At 42.7% G+C, this 15891-nt stretch overlaps 1 pseudogene; it reads right to left on the bottom strand.

Annotated features, from left to right (window-relative positions):
* Positions 1–7216: 7216 nt before the first annotated feature.
* LOC105822524 overlaps positions 7217–15891 on the bottom strand; it is a 62850-nt pseudogene continuing 54175 nt past the window's right edge.

Below are 15891 nucleotides of genomic sequence, written 5' to 3'. Positions count from 1 at the left end.
TCACAATCTGTGTGTGGGTGATGCTGAGGCAGGCTAAAATTCGAGAAGCGTGGGTCCAAGGCACCTGTCCCGCTGGTTCTCTGACCTCATCTCCTACCAGTCGGCCTCACTCATGGGACTCCCGTCCCACTGGCCTGGCTGCTTCTTGAACAGGGCCAGTGAAATCCTCAGAGCTTTTGCATTTGCGGGGCCTCAGCCATGTGGACGGCTGACTCCTTTGCTTCACGCAGAGCTCTTGCTCAAGCCTCTCCTCAGAGGGCTCTCCCTGGCCACCCTTCCCCCAATCACACTCCCTTCCCTGGTTTTTCTTCATAGCCCTGTCGCCACCTTTCACATTTTATGTCTTTATTATCTCTCTGAACTCTATGAGGTTAGGGATTTTGTCTGTCCCCTCCAGTTCCTCCTTGGCACTTGGGACTCTGTCCAGCACCTAGCAGAGCTCAGGAAGTGTTGCTGAATGAATTACTGAACTGATGGTATTTAGTTGGTGGAGGAGCCACTTCGTACCTCCCTGCCCTTTTTCCCTGGTAAGGATCTCTCCAGTATTTCTAGTTCCTTTATTAAATTGACCTTTGTGGATCCTGGCCCAGTTTAGGAGCCTGTCCGCCCCGCCCCGCCCCCTCATCTGCAAATCTGAGAGGTATGAAGGGGAAGGCTCCAGCTGCAGTGGTCCGTCAGCCCTTTTCTTTTGCCTTTACTGGCTGGCTCTGCCCCCCGTTGCTGGCTTTGGGCAGGGGTTTGCGTTCTGTGAGCATTAGTTCCCTGCAGTTGTGAAACAGGGACAAGTATCCTCACAACTAAAATAGAGGTAAGTTGAAGATTAAATGCATGTAAATCACTTTCACAGTGCCTGACACACTGGTAGGTGCCAAAGAGTACTTTTGTGAAGAATTTAGTGATCTTGGTTTCTGAACAATGCTGCTATCCTGAGGAGGCAATGGGAATGGACTGGGTGTCTCTGGGTTGGTGGGAGACGGTTTAGCATGAGGAAGAACTTTATCTGCTTAGCAAGCTCGTTTTAAAGCAGTACTACAGAGCAATTCTTTTTCTGAAGTGTTTAGCTTCTGGTGGCTTTGCAAGCTTTTAACTTTTCTTTGTTCAAAAACCTTTCTTGCCTTCGAGGTGCTAATTCATTTGTCCCAACCAACTCTGTTTTCATTGCTAAAGCCCAGCAAGGTTAATTCACATTGTATGCCTGTATCAAAACATCACATGTATCCTATAAAGATATACAACTGTTATGTACCCAAAATAATTCAAAATAAAAAATTAAAAAAACAAACCCCAAAACCCCAGCAGGGCATACAAACGCAGGGAAGGGCACGCACTGGTGGGGGTGAAGTCGGAAGCCCACGCTGGAGCAGTCACCCCTCTTGTGGGCAGCTCCTCTGAAATGGTGCGTTTGTGAAATTCTGGAGTGGCTCCAACGGCTGAGGTGGAGAATGGAAGGACATCTGTTAAGACAGTCTATATCTGTGATCGAGTGTCTTCTCCAGGCCTCCTCAGGCAGGCCTTCAGCCAAGCCGGCAGGTTACATCTTAGCAAGCAACCTGCTCTAGAATCTAGGCAGGTTTTCTTGCCAGCTCTGTGCCTTTCAGAGGTGCCTGTGAGGAGAAATGCCAACCTTGCCACAACTAGAAGGGCTAGAAATGTGTATCTGCCCCTTCCCAGGTCTTCCCTGTTTAGGGTACTCACCTCAACCTTCAGTTTCAATTCTCCTTTCACTGGGCCCTTGAAAAACATACTCGCCAAAAGGTGATAGTTGGAAAGGACTTTAGTCCGATATCCTTGTCCCTATTTGCATAAGAAACCAAAGGCCTTTGAGATCTTAACGAATCGAATTTCAAAGGCTGAATTTCAGGGGAGGAAATAAGGGAAATTATCTCTGCTGGAGCCTTTCTAGGGTCCCTCAAATTACAGTGTGGGTAGCTATCTGCTTCTGTATGCCCATCTGCCCCTCAGACATGCAGGTATTGAATTGATTTCCTTTGCTCTTTGTAAAACCTAGATTTTTGTTGTTTTTATTTTTGTCAAAATAATGATTTTGTGTTTTATTTTGTGATTATTTCCAAACTTACCACAAAAAAGCCAAACAAACCAATGCCATAGAATTGTCAAAACATTAGCTTTATTAAAGGCAAAGCTGTTATGGAATGATTCTCCTATTGTTTGTTTTCCCTGTGGCTTGCTAGGACTTTGTTAACTTTTAGGAAACCCCAGATCACAAAGTTACAAGTTGTTTGATAGTTTAGCTATGCTATTTCAGCCCCAGGGGTAACTCTCCCTTTCCTTATTTTGCTTAGTGTGAAACTGTAGAAATGAGGGCATACATTGTCTGGATCCTCTACAATTTCTAGCAGTTCTATGGCCGTTTATAAATGCTGACTTTTTTGTTTTTTTTTTTAACCAGTATAGCATTTACATTTTCCTCTTAAGTCAGCATGGAATTCCAAATATCTGCTGAGAGCTGGAGCTGACAATCCCTTTCAGGGCAAGTAATTGGTGAAGCTTATAAATAAAGATTATTCACCGTCTGTCTCCTGTCTTTATTGATTAAGGATAATAACCCTTTGCCATATATATTGCAAGTGTCCCCCCTGCCCCACCAGTTTCTTGTTTAGTTTTTGACTTTTTCTTTCTCTTTCTTTATTTATTCCCTTTTTTATTTCCAAGATGGGGGTCTTGCGACGTTGACCAGGCTGGTCTCAAACTTCCAGGCTCAAATGATTCTTCTGCCTCAGCCTTCTAAGTACCTGGGATCACAGGCATGTGGCATTGTGCCCAGCTCTGACTTTCTTTTTGATAGTATATTTTGTCCCCCAAATGCTTTATGTTTTTATATGGTAAATCCTTTAATCTTTTAAATTTACGATCTGGCCTCTGGCATACACTAATCTGTTTTCTCTCTGTAGAACAGAATCTGTAAAAAGGAAAATTTCCGATGCCAGAGGCCATGTGAACATTCTGGTGGTTTAGGCATCTTCAGCCCTGTTGGACTTAGAAGGCAGGTCAGACTTACTTGGGGCCCTTGGGATAATGGATTTTGCTACTGAATATCCCAACATGGAAATCAAGCTCTTCTTCCAAACTGGGGTCGATTTATGAGGATTGTGCAGTAAGTCTGGCTTCTCTAATCTAGGCTTTCTACAGCCACAGCAGAATCAGCTGAGCTTTCCAAGCCTACCTTTTGTGAGCAAATGAGCAGCTCTGGGAAAAAGATTGGCAGCATCCAGGCTGCTGGTGATCTTGCCATCACCCGCTGATCCGTGATGGCTGAGAGCCGCTGGGAGCAATGCTGCCCACAAAAGTCAAAACTGAAGCGCGGTTGTTCTGAGTACAGTGGCGTTTACAATTAATTGATCACAACCAGTTACGGATTCCTTTGTTCCTTTTCCACTCCCACTGCTTCACTTGACCAGGCTTTAAAAAAACAAAACGAAACTGAAGCCTGAGTAACTGTCGGCCTTATCTTACTTGAACCCTGGGCACTTGGACACTACTGATTTCTTCCTCTTTAAAAACCTTTCTTCCTCAACCCCAACAAAACAATGATCATCCTTGTATATTGCCCTTTAGAAAGATATTTTTTTTAATTTACTTGTAGTCAGAATAGGCAAACAGTTATTTTCAGTTAACATTGTAATCCATGGGTCTTTCCATGTTCCTATGTAGTTATTTTCACTGGCCACATGTTATTCTACTAGTTGGATAAGATGATAATTTCCTTCATCTTTTTATTTTAGCCCGAGTTTTCCCTAAACGTAGACTTTAGTCAAGGATCTGGGTGTAAGAAATTGATTTGGAAGGTGATCCCAGGAAGCAGTGGGAGGGAGTGAGGAATGAGACAAGGAAAGGAAGAACACCCCTGAGGCTGCATCTTTTTTTTTTTTTTTTTTTGCAGTCCCACCAACAGTGTATAGGGGTACGATTAAAAGCCACCTTGAAGGGAATGCAAGGACTTTACCACAGGGTAGTTGGTGGGACACTGCCACAGTTGTTCCCAGGCCATAAGGATATCCATCCTCTCCCTCATAGACTGGTCATCTGGATTCCCCTCACCTTCGGTTAGCATATTTGCTGGTCCAGGTTGCTTGCCTAATGGGATGACCAGATCCTCCCCGCTGGTGAGTCTGGCTTCCTGGTGACGTTGCCCTTGCAAGGCTGCGAAAGCACCGGGAGACACCCCAGTGAATCACTCATGTTCCCGGACACATTCCTTCTTCCTGCTCCCATTATGTAGCAGCAAGCAACCTTGTCTCCTTGTCATAATCATGTCTGCTACCTCTGCTGGTATATTAACTCCTACAGAGGATCCCCAAATGATCAGGAAACAGTGGTAACTTTAGGTTTAGCAGAACTCTTTACACTGTCCCCTGTTATGTGTATTCCACCCCCTGATCCTAAATGTAATGTTTCCCTTGTACTGGACATTATTCATGTTGCAATGGCCCAACCTTGGGATGTAGTGATCTGACCCTACCCAGCTTCTGAATGGGTTGCATGGTCTCTTGATTTCCTGTGGTCAGCCATTCAGTTTCTAGAAGCTCCTTTTCAAATGGTGAATAAGTATTTGCTTTCCTGTGATTTTATTTTTCCTACTGTGCTTTTCAGAGACTCCAAATAATAAGTTGTTTGAGAGATGGTTGCGGGAAGTACTATGAGGGAGTGGGGGAGTAAAGCAAGGAAAACCACTAACGAGCAATGGACGAGACCCCCATCCTGCCAGGCACAACTGATAAATTACGTGGAACATGGCTCTGATTGTCCCACTGAGGGCAGGAGGCTGGGCTTTTATCCTCCAACTCCCCTTCACTGAGGCATCGACTCCTTGGCACTTCTCCTGGCACTTTGGCCCATTGCACACAGCAGGCCAACGCGCTCCCACGGCCAGGTGACCCCTAAGGCATAGAGAGGCCAGAAGCCAGCAGTGGGAGTGGGAACCACCTACACGTGACCTTCAAGTGGGCTGAGGTCGTAAGCACAGTGTACCCATAGCATCTGCTTTATGTTTTCTCTATTTCTACCAAGGCTTACTGCTTTTAACAACGAATAAAACATAGTCCTGCCTCAGAAGGGAACTAGAAAGGGCACAAGCAACATTACAGTGGAAACATAACAGAACCACAGTGTTTATGGGACCCCTACAATACAGCAACTACACACAGTTCCCCTAATTCTCATAAATACCTGAAATGTTGGGGTTTTCTCAGGTCAGGGTACTGAGCAAGTCAGTTGGTGGTATTAGTAGATAATTGGGAGACAAGTGCCTCCATAGGCACGTGACATTCCATAGTATGGTGCTTTGTCACACGCTTGATTTGTTTGGTCTTAATGGAAGTGTATCATATCCAGTATTTTGCTAGAAAGCATGTTTTGGTGTGTGGGACATGGAGACTCATCAAAACTGAAAACTTGCCTCTGTAGTGAATACATGACTTAAGGATGAACTCTGAAGCTAGCAGAAGGAATGTCACGTACATATCTTTTCTCTAAACTCCTGGGTCTCTATGAATTGTCATGTTTGCTACTGTGGTGGTTTGAAAATCTGGGCAGTTTTCTTAAATGGGAGTTTTTTGGTTGGTTGAAGCTAGGGAAAGGTGAGTAAAGTTGAAGAGTAGTTGCTTTTGGATGACAGGAGTAAGAGAATTACAAAATACTAGGCCACCAGTCAACCTTCCCCTCCCTTCTGGCCATGTCCTTGTCTCCCCTGCCAAGCACGAACCGGTCAGGTGCTCTCCTTTAAGGTAACAAGTGTCAGGGAAAGCGTTGTTTCCCCTATGACGTCACTTCCCGTAGACTTCATTCCCAGCTCTGTAGGAAAGGGTCGGAGAGCGCACCTGGCTTCCAGCTACTCCATCTCTAGACTTTCAACCAAGTCCTCTTTCTCCAACGCGTTGACCTACCTCTGCCTTTGATTCCAAGTGCCTCTAGATGAGCAGGTTTCGGCGGCTCTGCAGACTGAATTCACATGCTTCTCAGCAGCGTTGCTCTCTGTGGGCACTTGGGTGGAAATGGCGTTGGTCTGTAAGGTCTACCATTCCTTCATTTTCCGCAGCGAGTTTGTAGCCCTTGTCTGCTGTTGTCTCCACTCCTGTTCTCTTTGTCCTGTGAGTAGCGTCTTTTTTTATTTTGTCATTGTCATTTTGAGTGTTGGAAGGGAGAGGAAATAAATACATGTGGTCAATCTGTCATGATTAACTTGAAATTTACCTGCACTTTTCGTGGAGAAAAGACCCCAGAATGAGAAATTGTCTTAAAACCCACAAGGCAGTGCTTACTTTGGCAGGTGAAAGGGGAGGGAAATGAGAAGGACTGGTCAGCCTTTTCTCTTGTCATCTTTTCTCAGGATGCAGAGAAAACTGGGGTACAAATTCAAAGCTTGAAAAAGAGTCATTTTTAGAAGGGCTCCCTGTTTGTGAAACGTTCATGATGTTGTCAGGGTGTGTGGGGGTTGGGAATGGGAATACATTGAAATCAAATTTGCATGACATGGTTTTGATATGTTTAATATTTTTGGAAATTTATAATTTTATATGAGCTTGGGTAAGAGTATTATGTTTTAGAAAACCTTTCAATTTGAAAGTCAGTAAAAATGTTAACATCAGGCCTTAGTTCAGGCTTTTGCATGTTATTGGCATGTGTTCAGTTGGGCTCACAGGTTCAAGTTCCTGGGAAAGAGCAAGAGCTGCTTTATCACGTGCTTTGTCCACAGCAACACCCGTGTTCTCACTCATGTCTGCTGGCAGACTGTGAATTGGAAAACTCCTCCTTGGCCGTTTTTAGGAGTTTTCTCTGGGGAGTTCAAATTTGTTCCTTCTCTCTGAAGAAGCTTTTCTTTTTTGGGCAGTTTTTCTTTCTTTTTTTTGTTTTTTTAAAAAAAAAATCTCTTATTTTTTTTCCCAGCTTTATTGAGGTCTGATTGACAAATAAAAATTGTTTACATTTCAGGTGTACACTGTGATTTGTGATACACATATATGTTATGAGAAGATTGCCACTATCAAGCTAATTAACATACCCAGCACCTCACATAGTTCCTTTTTCTTTTTTTGTGGTGAGAACACTTGAGATCCACTCTCTTAGCAGATTTCGAGGATACAATACAGCATTATTAACTAATGTCACTATGGTGCACGTCAGATCTCCAGAACTTATTCATCTTGTAGTTTCTGTCAACGAAGGGCACAGAGACCATTAATTTGTTCATATTGTTTCTTTAAGGCCACACAGACGTCAACAGCGGCATGGGGGCGAGAGCCTCCAGTTGACTGCTCCCAGACTTTCTGTAGGTGTCGGTCAGATCTGGGCCGTGGGAGATCTGAGGATGTGAAGGTTTAGAAGGTTCTTTCTCTGTGTCCTTGCTCCTGGGTTTGTGTTCCTGCTTCTTGCCAGTAGGTGGCAAGCTAGGCCTGGGAAAAACAGCAAGAACTCGAGCGTTATGTGGAGTCGGCTTTGATCTTGAAAGGCCATTTCCCCTCAATACACACTGGGCTGTGAGGTATTCTGGAGAGTAGAGTGGTGGTTACCAGAGGCTGGGAAGGGTAGTGGTGCAAGGGTGGTATAGAGGGGTTGATTAATGCGTACAAAATACAGTTAGATAGAAGGAATAAGATTTAGTGTTCAGTAGCACAATAGGGCAACTCAGCTAACAATAATTTATTGAATATTTCAAAATAACTAAAAGACTACAATTGGAATGTTCCTAACACAAAGAAATGACAAATGCTTGAGGTGATGGATACACCAATTACCCTGATTTGATCATTACACATTGTATGCATGTATCAAAATATTACATATGGCCCTTAAATATGTACAACTATCATGTATCCATAATAATTAAAAATTTAAAATAAAAAAAAGAATTCCCTGCAGAAAGCAAAGGATTTCCTTGTAGGAATCTCCTAAGGCTAGACAGAGAGTCATCTTACTATTTTTTAAAAAATAGTGTGTGTATAGCTATGTCTAGCACACACATAGACACACACTCCTTAATCTTTCAAATGAAAACTGAGCTCTTGCAGGCCAGTTGTTGCGGGCATGCAGTTCATGAGATGGAGTTCCACACTGATCAACAAAACTACTGTGGAAGGATTGACTGGGCTCAACTAGAGGCTAGGATTTATTAATAGAATAGTACGGACTAAAAATATAGGAAATGAGCTCAAACACAAAGAGACTGGAGTCAAAGCTGGAGACTATGGTCAATGAAGGCAGATTAGCCACGCGGGAAGGAGGTGGCAGAGAGAAACACAGCGGGTGTAGACGCTCGGGTTGGGCGGGAAAGGCCGCATGCAGGTGTCCTCGGTCCTAGTCCTCATAACCCCATCAGCCCTGAGCCTGCAGCCTGATTCTTGGTGGATGTGTCTAGTGAGTTGGTTAAGGGCATAGGTTTTGGAGTCAGAGAGACTTGGGCTTGAATTCTAGCTCTACCACCTCTTAGGATTGTGACCTGGGGCATGCTTCACAATTGTCCCTGAGCCTTTGATTCTCATCTTCCAGATGTGGTGATGACACTTTGCTTGAGGGTTGTCATCAAAGTCAAATGAAAAGGGCTTATTACTGTGCCTGGAACCGAATAGGTGCTGAACAAACAGTATCTCCTAGTATAACTATTCATTTAATAAAGAATAATGAAAAAGAAGAATAAAAAAGAGGTGTCTCATAAATATAATCTTTGGTTACACGTGGGAAAACAGCACTCAAAGAGCCTGCCCTACCCTCAAAGGATGGGTCCTATCTTCCTAAAGATGGTGTGGTTTATCTTTGTTTGGGATGGGTGGGTATGTTCTGAGCACGTCTCAGTGCATGAGGTACATCCTCTAAGTTGACGAATGCAGACAGCCTGAGCCAGAATACCTTGAACGTAGCAATTAAAAACACTATTTTGCTTATAGGAGGTACATCTTTGGTATTCACTATTAATTTCTGTTTTATTTCCATTCTAATAGTAACAATACATTATTTTCTAGCCCAGACATATTTAGCCTCATTTAGGAAGAAAAGAGAGGAATATGCTCAGAGCATTCCCAGGTATACCTTTAAATAAAATAAGAAAGCCACATAGTGGAGGGCAGACAGGAAAAAGGACATCACCTCCGTCCTCCTGCTTGGCTTCCCACTCAATCCCTCTCTTCTAGGGCGAATATCGCCCCTCGGACCCACACACTGACCTAAACTGTGGTAAGGCTTGGAAATCTCAGCGAGTGGGGTTTCCTTTGTGTGCAAATGTGTTGAGTGTCATGGCCGGCTCTTAAATCATTGAGTTTGGGTGGAGGCATTCTGGTTTTTAAATCCCACACCTCTGTAATTTTATTATGCTCCAACTTGTTGGTGCTCTTTAAGAGCAGACACTGATGGTCAACCTTAAGTTTACATGCATAAGGGGCATCTGTGGTCGTCTTCTCCCAAGTCTTACGTTGGAGTTCTGCTGGATAGAACAGGTGGGCGTAAGTGAGACTGTGATGGGGACTTCTGCCCCCGACACCAGCCAGTTATGCCCCACAGAGGTGAGCTCTACTGCACAGCCACAAGAGCCTCCTGAAGCTAGACAAACAGAGGTGTGTGGTTTGATCTTCGGGAGGCATAAGGATAAATGCATGCAAGGCAAACGCCAGGCCTTACTGAAAAGTGACTGTTAGAGCCACCATCCCATTCTAGACGTGTCAGTTGTGTCATTTATTTATACAAAGGCCAGCACCCTCAGTTAAAATACATGATTTTACATTTTCTATTTACTTTAAAAATGTGATCATGTTGAATCAGTTCTGTGAAAATGTCACTTCACATCTATAATATTTATGGTTTGAAAAGAAGGCAATTGCTGATTTGATGTAAGAGGAGCTTGGGGAGGATTTATGAAAGTGGCATTTCCTTTGTTCTTTGGATCAAAAACTCAAACAGCAAGTTTCTGATGGACTAAAACATTCCTAAGTAACTGCCTGTCTCGCTTTGGTGTAGAATCCCCTAAAGCCATAGAAGAATTTGATCTGAAATGTTGATTCCCAAGTTTTCTATCACTAAACACCCTTTCTCTTGTTCTCTTTGCCACTAGGACCTCAATGGCAAGCTATGTTTATGAAAGTATTTTCTATTTCCTTTTCCATTTATTCAGATATCTACAACTGACTATGCAGTTAAGTAGCAAAAAGCTTTAAATATACTTGCTAAAATATAACCAGCATATTGGACATCTCTGTGTGTGGTTGATGTCTATTAAGATTTTTGTTTCACAAAAAGATTGCTCCTATTAATCTCTAAGGGGTTCAGGAATCACCATGTTCAGTAGAGCCTATATTCTCTCAGTTCCTGTCTCCCTCCTTCCCTCCACTGCAAATAAACTGCAATATCTATCAATACCTTAGTTGCTAAAACAATACTTTGGATACATGAACACAGGATAAAGTGTTTGAAATTGAGATTATCCTGCAAATTCTTGGACACACGATCTTTTAACCAACTTCATAATTTTCATGACAATATCAAGATTTGCAGAATCTTAACTGTAAGCCCTATTAATTTATTAATGAAAATAATAATTATTGTTAGTAGAATTGAGAATTTACTCAGACATTGGGCTAAGTCCTTTACATGTATTAATCTTACAACTCACAATACTGTGAAGTGCATGATAGCAAAATGTGCCTGATCAGAAAACTGAGGCTTCAGTTCGCCTGCACGGAAGAGGAGGAAGTGGAATCCAGTTCTCTTGAACTGTGGAGATTCTGCTCTGAGCCATGCCATGGTCTTGCTCCTTCAGAAATGGAACCGGAGAAATCTCAGGGGAAATCGATTTGCTTTGGAGCTTATTTCCTTCTAAAAAGACTAAGAAGGGAAACACCCATTTGTGTTCTTAACTTTTGGATCTGATTTCCCCTCAGCACTACCGCTTCTTGGTCTGCCAAAACAGTGCATTGAGGCCGAAGAGAGCCTGTTGATGGTAAACCAGGCTGCTGTAACCAAGCAGGATCTTCCTGGCGTGGCTGTTGGATTTTCCATCTGATAATGTTTGAGGAGAAACATATTTTTCCACAAAAACCTCTGGGAAGCAGCTCAGTGCTATTTGGTTTGGCTTCAAGTGTTCTCCACTGGATAATATTTGAGAAGAAAAATATTTTCCTTTGAAAACCTCTAGGTAGCAGCTCAGTGTTATTTAGGTTTGGCTTCATATGTTCCCCTTTATTTGTCTACAAACTTGTTTTCCATTCTCTACTGATATCCCAGGATTAAGGAGATGTGTGTGTGTGTGTGTGTGTGTGTGTGTGTGTGTGTGTGTGTGTGTATAGTTTTTTTTTTTTTTAACGTTAGTGCTTCCTCACTGGAAAAGTGTAACTATTTTTTCTCCCAGAGAGGATTGATTCAATCTCACGTCCTTTAACAAAATTAATTTGCTACTCAGAGAACAGGGTCAGAAAAGCAATACTGAAACCTGGATGATTTCACACACTCATGAAATGACTCTTATTTGGATTAAAATGGCTTCTTATTTTAGGCTATATTCATCTTGTGCAGCCCATCTGTGTTGGTCCCGGTAAGGAATGAAGTTAGGTGATCTTGCTGCCTGCAGAATTGAGTTTGGCTGTCTGCTCTCACACAGCCCAATTTGTTCTCCTCCTTCATGAACATCCATTCTGTTTTAAGGGACTCTGGGTCCTTCGTGTATGAGAATGGCAAATTGAAGGGTCAGGGAAGAAATTGTGGGAGGAAATAGAAAGGAGAGAGGTGGATGTTATCTAAGAGCAGTAGAGAAATTAATGCTTCTTTCTTTTTTTTTTTTTGAGACAGAGTCTCGCTTTGTTGCCCTGGCTAGAGTGAGTGCTGTGGCATCAGCCTAGCTCACAGCAACCTCAAACTCCTGGGCTCAAGTAATCCTTCTGCCTCAGCCTCCTGAGTAGCTGGGACTACAGGCATGCGCCACCATGCCCGGTTAATTTTTTCTCTCTCTATATATTTTTAGTTGTCCAGATCATTTCTTTCTATTTTTTGATAGAGACGGGGTCTCGCTCTTGTTCAGGCTGGTCTCGAACTCCTGACCTTGAGCGATCCACCCGCCTCGGCCTCCCAGAGTGCTAGGATTACAGGCGTGAGCCACCGCGCCCGGCCAATGCTTATTTCTTATAATCCATCACTTCCTTGGGCCAACTGGACTTATTTTTTAAAATAGGAAGTAAAAGAGTTTCAAATGACTTTGACCTTATGAGAGTTGCATGCTTCCTTTCACTGAATGAATGAACTAATTCTTGGTTCAGGGAGCTGTTCTGGAAAAGAGAATTTGCCAAATGGTACCTAAAAATTCAATCTAACCAGAGAGAGCTGGAGAAAAGTCCAGGCTCTGTGTAGGTCAATTGCTTTTATTGATCTATTATTTTTTTCCTTGCTGTTTTTGCTTGTGGATCCCAGTTATTAAATTTAGGGACAGATGACGGACCTAGTTCATGGCTTTAAAATCACATTATAAATTTCACTGCCAGGCAAGACAAGAGTACATTAATTGTGATAGAGCTGTAAGGATAGTGCTCATTTAGGTTTTGGAAAAATTACCGAGCGTCCTTTTCATATTCTCTACAAAGTCACTTCTTTCAGGGGTAGTGTACGTCTTTTGATCCTTGTTCTCCTCACAAGACTTTAAACAAAGAAAAGCAGAAGAAAAAATCTGTGAAGCAACAAGATGGCTCCAGTGGCATGAACTGGAGTCTGTGGCTTAATTTGCATAGAAACAGAAACGGAAGCTCATGTTCCTTAAGCATGAAAACAATCAGCAGCCTGAAGAACTGTACCTTTCCTGTAACTTTTTTGCATTTTGTGTACCCAAGCTGATTGTCAGACTTTCTCATCATTGCCATTTTGGGCAGGTTAGGTGGGAATCATTGGTTGCCTGAGAACAACCCACTAACATTTTGTGAGAGTGAATGTGCTGTACTTGGAGCCCAAAGATGATTTTCGCCCCCCTCGAGCACAACCTGTACTTTACTTCTCTGGTTATGGTGTTGACTTTGTAGAGATCCACCCACATCCTCGATCTCTGCCTCAGGACCAGTGTTCCCAAGGGCAGGGCTGTGAGCAGGGTTGTGGGTACAGTGTGTTCACACAGAGTAGTGTGGAGACCAGTGGCTCTGAAGAGATTGGCCATGTGGCCTTGGTCTCCAACTAGGCCAGGGGATTCAGACAACTTTGTAATAATTGATACCACAGCTCAAAACATCATTGAAAAATACCTGTGAGTGAAAAAGGAAATAGGGAAAGACTTTCGCATTTTAGGGGCCTTAGGGAAGTTGATGGAAGAATTCAAATATCAGACTTAAATAGAATTTTTGATGCCACATCTAGGTAACAAATATGCCTTAATGAAACTCCCATCACCCAAGACTTAGGAATTGCTTTTTAAAATTTTTATTTTATCTTCTGTGAATTGCTTTTGAGTGCAGAGGATATAAACAAAGTAAGAGATTGTGTCTCCCTGATGCTAAATCATCTGGATAAAAGGTAAAACAAATCAGATGGGCAGAAAAACTTTGGTCTGTTTCAGGACAGATATGGTCTTTTTATTTTTGTGATTTTCTTTCGTTGCTGGCCAACTACTGAGTTCATTGTTCTGCAGGGAATGCTGAAAGTGGTGCTGATTTGAGTTGACTTGGTCTTAATATGTTTTTATTTGTCTTTCACTGAAGGGAGAGAATATAAAAAACAAGGTAAGAGGTAGGGAAGTTTATCACTAGAATGTTTTTGAATTTTAAAGTAAAACAAAAGGAATATATGACTTCACTGGGAAAGTGCAGAAACAGTTCTATGAGTATACACAGGTCTGTCTGTCCCGTGGCTTTCCTCTATGCTGGAATGCCGGAGAAAGGCATCTTTCATGGAAATTCTGAGGCCCAGGATAGAGTAACTAAGCTTTAGATGTACATGGATGTAAGTAGCATCAAGTTTTAAGGCTTGAGGCGATCTCAGAGACAAAGTGACTTACTCAAGGTCATAGTACACACTAGCAAGCCCAAGCAAACTGGCTTAGAACCATATCTTCTCCACCCTGAGGGAAATTGCTCCACCTAGATAAGGATCGGTATTGTAGTCAACAAGAAATCTTTTCTGAAAATGCTGTGTGGAAAGCACCTGCTGGGAGCTGAGGATTTAGAGAAAAATTCAGCATGGTCTCTGATGGTAAGAGAGTTATAATTCAGTATAGAGAGGGAATAATAATAATAATACAAAATAACCGTAAGAAAAGCGTCAGATAAAGGATACAGACAAAAACAAATGTGGTGCCTAGCAGATAGTAGGTATTTGGTAAATCTTGGTTGAATGAATGCTGAATTTAGGTCGTCATTGAAATATGACCCCATCGTAGTTTGAGTTCACTGGGAAGACACGCCTGGCAGAGGAGGCTTTAAAGGAAAAGTAAGATTTGGCTAAATGGGAATGAGATAATCCCATCACAGGAAATGTACTTACATCCATACAATCTGACTTTTCAGCATAGTTAAAATACAGGAAAATTCAGGCCATTTCCCTTAAGGGGCACTTATTTACCATGGGGACAACTTAGAGCAACTTACTGCTTGGAAATAGATTTTTAAAGAAGCTTTGATGCTGAAGTGGATGTTCGTACTTGCTCCAGATGAACATTCAGATGTAGGTACACAGCAAGCAAATTTGGAAACCAGAAGTAGAAAATGATTTAGCGCTGACTGACCAGGCAAGGACAGTGCTAATCAAAAAGCCGAGTGACATTAAGTGTTCACAATTGACATGGTAATAAAACTGGCTAATTCTTATGGAGCATTGACTGTGCAGATGCTGTGCTACCTTTACTCATTTCATACAACAACCCTGAGAGTGACGTTTCAGTCCTTCCCTGTTTTCTAGGCGATGAAGTTAAGACCCAGAGAATTTAAATTACTTGTCCAAGGGCACATAGTAGTAGAAATAGGACTTGAACTCACCCAGGTATTTCTGTTCCCAAAGCCCATGTTCTCAACTGCTTCCCTGTCCAGCCTCCTGCAGGACAGCCAGTAGAAATAAAGAGAAGAGTCTGATATCCACCATCTGGTCGGGGCCGGGCTGCGTGGTCTTCTGCTAGGTGGGCTGGCATCAAGACTTTTCTCAGTGATTTATTCAGAAGATACACTTACTTTTCCTAACTTCAGGTCTGATGTTCTTAGGAAAGTACAGTCTCAAAAAAAATATAGTCAGGTCCCAAGTGAACTTATTCTTTTCCCTGTATTTGAATTCCAAGTAAGTCTTCTCTATTAGCGCATTTATTAGCACGTTTGATGCAAGGGAACAAGCCATTAGCTTCTGCTGCGCTGGCAGTTTTATTAAAAAGCATCTGGCTTTTGAAAATAATTGCTAAGTGGGCCATTTACATTTGATCTCTATTCTTCTCACAAAGATGATTTTTCCCATTGTATTTTAATTCATTTGAATCAAAAACCACTAAACGTTCATTCAGACTTCGAAATTGTTACACTGGTGTGTCTCTCAAAAGGCCACTGCAAGAAGGGCCTGGACTATTGCTGTGGTTCCCAGGCTTGTCTGTTCCTAAAAGGACCTGCAGTCCTTGCTCAAAACACTCATGCCCAGGCCCCCGGACACTCAGATTCGGTAAATGGAGAGCGAGGCCCAGGAATCCCTGTTTGTGACAAGTGCCCAGGCGACCCCGTGCTCAGGCAAGTGTGGAAACCCTGTGAGGGCTGAGGCTGTGCAGGCAGCATCCCAGGCACAGGATGCTCAGTGGGGCTCGGATGAGGACCTCTGTTTTCTTTTCTTTCACTTTCTTAAAAATGCTGGCATTTTCTGAGCCCGATCCTCAACTCTGAACCCGGCCCAAATTCCCGCTGTAGGCCAGAAGAACTTTAATGTCAACCTCGCGAGCTATTTGGAGGCAGACACTCC

The sequence above is a fragment of the Propithecus coquereli genome, unplaced genomic scaffold (assembly GCF_000956105.1).
Source record: "Propithecus coquereli isolate 6110/MARCELLA unplaced genomic scaffold, Pcoq_1.0 Scaffold62, whole genome shotgun sequence".
NCBI lineage: Eukaryota > Metazoa > Chordata > Mammalia > Primates > Indriidae > Propithecus > Propithecus coquereli.
The sequence above is the reverse complement of the archived record's forward strand: the minus strand, read 5'-3'. Positions and strand labels throughout refer to the sequence as shown.